The sequence below is a fragment of the Carcharodon carcharias genome, chromosome 4 (genome assembly GCF_017639515.1).
Source record: "Carcharodon carcharias isolate sCarCar2 chromosome 4, sCarCar2.pri, whole genome shotgun sequence".
NCBI classification, from domain to species: Eukaryota; Metazoa; Chordata; class Chondrichthyes; order Lamniformes; family Lamnidae; genus Carcharodon; species Carcharodon carcharias.
In genome coordinates this window covers 68916679-68923550 of record NC_054470.1, presented here as the reverse complement: position 1 = coordinate 68923550, position 6872 = coordinate 68916679, and positions in this window count along the sequence as shown.

Sequence of the window (6872 nt, the reverse complement as noted above, 5' to 3'; positions counted from 1 at the left end):
GGAATCAATTGCAATCAGGGGAAAACTCTCCACTGGTTGGAGTCATGCCTAGCTCAAAGGAAGTTGGTTGTGGTTGTTGGAGGTCAATCATCTCAGTTCCAGGACATCACTGCAGGAGTTCCTCAGGGTAGTGCCCTAGGCCCAACCATCTTCAGCTGCTTTGTCAATGACCTTCCTTCCATCATAAGGTCAGAAATGGGGATGTTTGCTGATGATTGCACAATGTTCAGTACCATTCGTGACTCCTCAGATACTTCAGCTTCAGCAGTCCATGTCCAAATGCAACAAGACCTGGACAATTTCCAGGCTTAGGCTGACAAGTGGCAAGCAACAATCCATAGAGCCATAGAACCATAGAAAAATGACAGTGCAGGAAAAGGCCATTCAGCCCATCATGTTTGTGCTGGCCAAAAAGAGAAAAAAGAAACTAGCCGCTCATTTTAATCCCACTTTCCAGCACCTGGTCCATAGCCTTGCAAGTTACAGCACTTCAGATGCAGATCCAGGTGCCTTTTAAATGAGTTGAGCCTTTCAGCCCCAACCACCGACTTTGGCAGTGAATTCCAGTAGTCCACCACCCTCTGGGTGAAAAAGTTTTTCCTCATGTCCTCTCCATTCCTTCTACCAATCACCTTAAATCTATGCCCTTGATAATTGACCCCTCAGCTAGGGGAAACAAGTCTTTCCTGTCTAACCTACTCAGGCCCCTCATAATTTTGTACACTTCAATTAGGTCAGCCCTTAGCCTCCTCTGTTCTAAGGAAAACAACCCTAGCCTACCCAATCTCTCCTCATAGCTGCAATTTTCAAGCCCTGGCAACATTCTTGTAAATATCCTCTGCACTGTCTCCAGAGCACTTATGTCCTTCCTGTAATGTGGTGACCAGAAATGTATGCAAAATTCCAGCTGTGGCCTAAACCGTGTTTTATACAGTTCCATCATTACATCCCTGCTTTTGTATTCAATATCTCACTCAATAATGGAAGCATTCCATATGCTTTCTTTATCACCTTATCCACCTGTCTTGCCACTTTCAAGGACTGTAGGTGTGCACTCCAAGGTCTCTCACTTCCTCAACCCCTCTCAATAACTTCCTGTTTACTGAGTATTCCCTTGCCTTGTTTGCCCTCCCCAGATACATTGCCTCACATTTTTCTGGATTGAATTCCATTTGCCACTTCTCCAACTACTCAACCAAACCATTGATATCATTCTGGAGTCCGCAGCTTTCCTTTTCACTATCAACTACACAGCTAATTTTTGTGTCACCTGCAAATTTCCCAATCATGCCTCCTACATTTAAGTCTAAATCATTAATATTTACATCAGACAGAAAGGCCCCCCAACACTGCGCCCTGGAAACCGTTTTCCATTCGCAACACATTTATTGACCATTACCCTTTGTTTCCCATCATGACACACAAGTGCCAGGCAATGACCATCTCCAACAAGAGAGAATCTAACTTTTGCCCCTTAATATACAATGGCATTACCATCGCTGAATCCCCCACTATCAAATGTCCATTGACCAGAAACTGAACTGGACTAGCCTTATAAATACTGTGGCTACAAGAGCAGGTCAGAGGCTAGGAATCCTACACCAGGTAACTCACCTACTGACTCCCCAAAGCCTGTCCACCATCTACATGACATGAGTAAGGAGTGTGATAGAATGCTCTCCACTTGCCTGGTGGAGTGCAGCTCCCACAACACTCAAGAAACTTGACACCATCCAGGACAAAGCAGACTGCTTGATTGGCACCCCATCCACAAACATTCACTTCTTCCACCACCGACTAACAGTGGCTGTAGTGTGTACCATCTACGAGATACACTGGTGAACAACACCAAGGCTCTTTAGACAGCACCTTCCAAACCCACGGCTGCTACCATCCAGGATAATGGTAGCAGATACTTGGGAACGGCACCAGTTGGAAGTTCCCCTCCAAGCCACTCACCATCCTGACTTGGAAATATATCACCATTCCTTCACTGTTGCTGGGTCAAAAATGGGTCCCCTCATCCTAACAGCACTGTGGGTGTACCTACACCATAGGACTGCAGCATTCCAAGAAGGCAGCTCACCACCACTTCTTCAAGGCCAATTAGGGTGGGCAGTAAATGCTGACCTAACCAGTGACACCCACAGCCTGTAAATGGATTTTAAAAAATGAGTGTTTCAGCAGCAGATGAGCTGAGAATGGGGGAAGTCAGATGATGTTACAGAAGTGGAAATAGGTGGTCTTAGAGAAGATGCAAATAAATGGTCAGAAGCTCATCTCAGAGTCAAGTGTGACACTAAGGTTGCAAACAGAATATTTTAGTCTAAAGCTGTTGTTAGAGGGAAGGTGAAGTTGGTAGCTTGGGAATGGAGTTTGGAGCAGGAGACCAAAAACACTGGTCTCAATCTTCGCACTATTTAATTGAAAATATCTTCTGATCCAGAATTGGATGTCAGATAAGCAGTCTGATAATTTAGCATAAGTGAAAGTGAGGTGGGGGTGAGGTAGAGCTGCATGTCGCCAATGTACATGTGAAAATTAATATTGTACTTTCAGATGATGTCTGAGGGACAGCATGTAGATGAACAATAGGAGGGGTCCAAGAATAGATCTTTGGGGGACATTGGAGCTAACAGTGTGAAAGTGGGAAGAGATGGCTACGATTGGATGAATAAGAATGGAACCACATGAGAACCATCCCACCCAGGTGGACATTGAAGAGGCTTTAGAGGAGGAATGTGTGGTTAATCATGTCAAAGGCTGAAGACAGATTGAGGAGGAAGAGAAGAGTCACATAGGATAGGCTTGCAGGAGCAGGAGATGGGGCTTTTAACAATATGAATTTGGAGAGGGCATGAAGGGTGGGAGACCTTGTGGCACAATGGTAGTGTCCATGCCTCTGAGTCAAAAGCTCCCACTCCAGGACTTGATGGCCAAGGAAGATGTGTTCATAATGTGGCCAAACAGGTAGAGTATCAATCTGTAAATCATTCCAACATACACCAATGGCAGTGGGAGAGATTCCTGGTCAGTTGTGTGATGGAAAGAAAATTGGACAGACCATCTGTTTTGAAGTAGAAAACAAACCATCTGTTCTTTCAGTTTCAATAGGCTCCAATGTCTAGAGCTGTAATAGGCCCATTTTGAATGCTTGGCTGAGTTTCAAAATCTACTAACGCACTTAGCTCAGTAGATGGCTGTTTACACAACAGTTGTTCAGGTGCCTGAGGGCCTGATTTTATTGACAGTTTTAATAGGTTATGATCGGAGTATCTGCCTTTGATGTAGTTTCTGAACAGATGTTTGTTTGTTTTCACAACTTAATGACTATTTCAGGGGATTTAACCTATTTTCTATAGGACTGGCATTCTTTTTCTGTGCAGTATAAATCGATGTGTGCTTGATTGACAAGTTTTATTAGATTGTAAGAACTTAAATTTTTTTAAAGTCCATTTCAAGGCTTTCCAATGCTATTACATGGCTCCTGAGGCCTGAGTGATCTTGTAGATCTGGGTGTGTGGTCATAGAGGATACTTGGGGGGCAAAGAGGGCACATGGGACTTATGAGGGGGTAAGGGGCATGGGTGTTGGATGGGGGTGGTTGAAGGTTAGAGGGCATAGAGTGATGTGGAGAGCTGGTCCAATGTCCCAGGGAACTGAGTCAGCCCTTCCAATCAGACCACACCTGCATGCCTCCATCACTGTTTAGAGTGCTGGCAGACCTGAAACTTGCCTGCCTACATCTTTAGGAGATGAAAACATGGCAGGAACTGGAGGAGGTGATGTGTTCAGGATACTAAAGTTGGGAACTGCTCCGATTCGCTTTTTCCGAACACAAGATGAACATCCAGCCCCCGGGTGAACTTTGCTGCCCTTAACATTTTACCATGGGATCTTTTACATTTAACTGAGAGGCCAAACAGAGCCTTGATGTTAACCTCTCATCAGAACAACAGCTCCTCCAACAGAATTGTACTCCCTCATACTAAATTATATGCTTCTATCTCTAGATTGGGATTTGAAGTCATACCCTTCTAACTCAGAGTTGAGTGTGCTACCACTGAGACAAAGCTGACATCTAGAGGGAGTGTGGGCTTCCTTATGAGGGTTGCTTTTGAGACTGAGCACAAGGAAAATATGCAATAAAGCCTAAAACATGACAGCCCTTATTCCACATTAATACAAATTCAGAAAAAAGAATGGATTTCTAAAGGGGAAAATCATGTTTAACTAACATGCTGGAGCTTTTTGAAGAGTTAACAGAGAGGGGTAATGAGGGTAATGCTGCTGATGTGGTGTAAGTGGACTTTCAAAAGGCACTCGATACAGTACCACACAACAGACTTGTGAGAAACGTTATAGCTCATGGAATAAAAAGAACAGTAGCAACATGGATACAAAATTGGCTGAGTAATAGGAAACAGAGGGTAATAGTCAATGGATATTTTTCAGGCTGGAGGAGGTTTGTAGTGGAGTTCTCCAGGGGTCGGTATTGGGACCCTTGTTTTTCCTGATATTTATTAATGATTTAGATCTTGATATGCGAGGACATTTTCAAAATTTATGGATGGTACAAAACTTGGAAGGATTTTAAACTGTGAGGAGGACAGTGTAGAACTTCAAAAGGATATAGACAAGTTGGTGGAGTGGACAAATGGATGGCAGCTGAAGTTCAATGCAGAGAAGTGTGAGGTGATGCATTTTGGTAGGAAGAGCATGGAGAGGCAATCTAAAATAAGGGGTACAGTTCTTAAGCGGTTGCAGGAGCGGAGGGACCTGTGTGTTTTTCTGCATAGATCATTGAAGGTGGTAGGACAGGTGGAGAGAGCATTTAATAAAGCATAAGGTATGCTGGGCTGTATTAATAGGGGCATAGAGTACAAAAGCAAGGAGGTTATGCTGAGCTGATATAAGACACGAGTTAGACCTCACCTAGAGTATTGTGTACAGTTCTGGGTGCCACATTATAGGAAAGCTGTGAGCACATTGGAGAGAGTGCCAAAGAGGTTTACAAGAATGATTCCAGGGATCAGACATTTGAGTTATGAAAGTAGATTGGAGAGGTTGGGACTGTTCTCCTTGGAGAGGAGAAGGCTAAGAGAAGATTTGATAGAGGTGTTCAAAATCATGAGGGGGCTGGGTGGAGTAGATAGGGAGAAACTGTTCCCGCTCGTAAAAGGATTGAGAATAAGCGGGCACAAATTTAAAGTGATTTCCAAAGGAGGCAAGTGTGATGTGAGAAAAAACATTTTCAAGCAGCAAGTGGTTAGAGCCCAGAATGCACTGCCCAGAAGGTTCAATCAAGGCATTCAAGAGGGCATTAGATGACTATTTGAATAGAAACAACATGCAAGGGTACAGGGAATAGGCAGGAGAGTGGCACCATGTCATAATGCTCATTTGGAGAGCTGATGCAGACATGATGGGCCGATTGGCCCCCATCTGTGCCGAAACAATTCTGTGATTCTATTTATGCAGTGCCATTCAAATCCTTGAGATGTTCTCAGATAGTTAAGTACTTTTAAGTTGTAGTTACTATTGTTATGTAGATGAAAGTAACAATCAGTTTGTTCATAGCAAGGTTGCCTAAACAGCACGTAAGATAAATGACCTGTTAGCTTGTATTAGTTGTGATAAATTTTGGGCAGAATCGCAGGAGAACTCCCTGATCTTCAATTTTGTCATGGATATTTTAACGTTCACCTGAATGGGTAGCTGGAGTTTCGATTTAATATCTCTTCCAAAATTCTCCGTGGCAGTCTAGGGTGTCAGACTGGATTAGGTGCTCAAATCTCTGATGTGGGGCTTGAACCCACAACCTTCTGACTCAGAGGTGACAGCCAAATTATAGATGTACTTATCGTCATAAAATTTATTCAAACTTCTACTGCCCATGTCCCATCCTGCAGCAAGTTCCTCTCATCTATTAACTCTCTCCTTACTAATCTATATTGTCTCCCAGTCCCTCAACATCTCAAATTAAAATTCTTATTCTCATGGCCCTTTTTATTTCTGTAACCACCTCAAGCACTACAACTCTCCACCCCTGATCTCTCCACTCTTCTTACTCTGGGTCCACAGTATTTTGTCCTCTCTTTGCCCCTTTTGCCCTGCCTTTGGTAGTTGTATTTTCAGCTGCCTGAGCCCTGCTCTCAGTAATTCCCTTACCAAAATCTCTCCATCTCCTTTAAGAACCTCCCCAAAACCACATTTGGCCAAGCTTTTAGGCACCCCTTCCTAACATCCATTTCTTTGGCTGATTGTCCCCTTCGCATATTGGGACATTTTTATTGTTAAGGGCACTTCACAAGCATAAATTGTTGTATAAATTCTTGTAGTATGTAGCTAAAAATAAACAAAAAAATAAAGACTGGTGTGAGTTTCTTGACTGCTCTTTGTAATTACCTACAACCAAGATATTGGAAATAATCCTACTTTGTAGGAATTTGATTCTTTGCAAATACAGCTTGACTGGATTTCAATATTATGTCTAAATTAATGTTTCCCATAGCGCATTTGCCAAGATGTTTTATTAATCTTTACGAAAGAAACACACAACTTGAATATGTCTGCATTAAATAAATATAAATTTTATTAAAAACACCCACATCTCAGCATTATCAGGAATGATATAATAAACAGCTTTCAAATAACTTTCCGCTTTTAGTACATTACTTACAGTATTTATAACCAGCCTCATTTATCTTTTTTCAACATACCCAATTTATCAGTAAAGAGCAAAGCTAAAGTAAAATACAGAACAGAACGCATACAAAATGCACACCAAAACAGACTTTTAGTGTCAAATTCAGCTAAGTATCCTACACTTGAGTATACATTAACCTCTAGCTTGAGAAGTGAATAATATA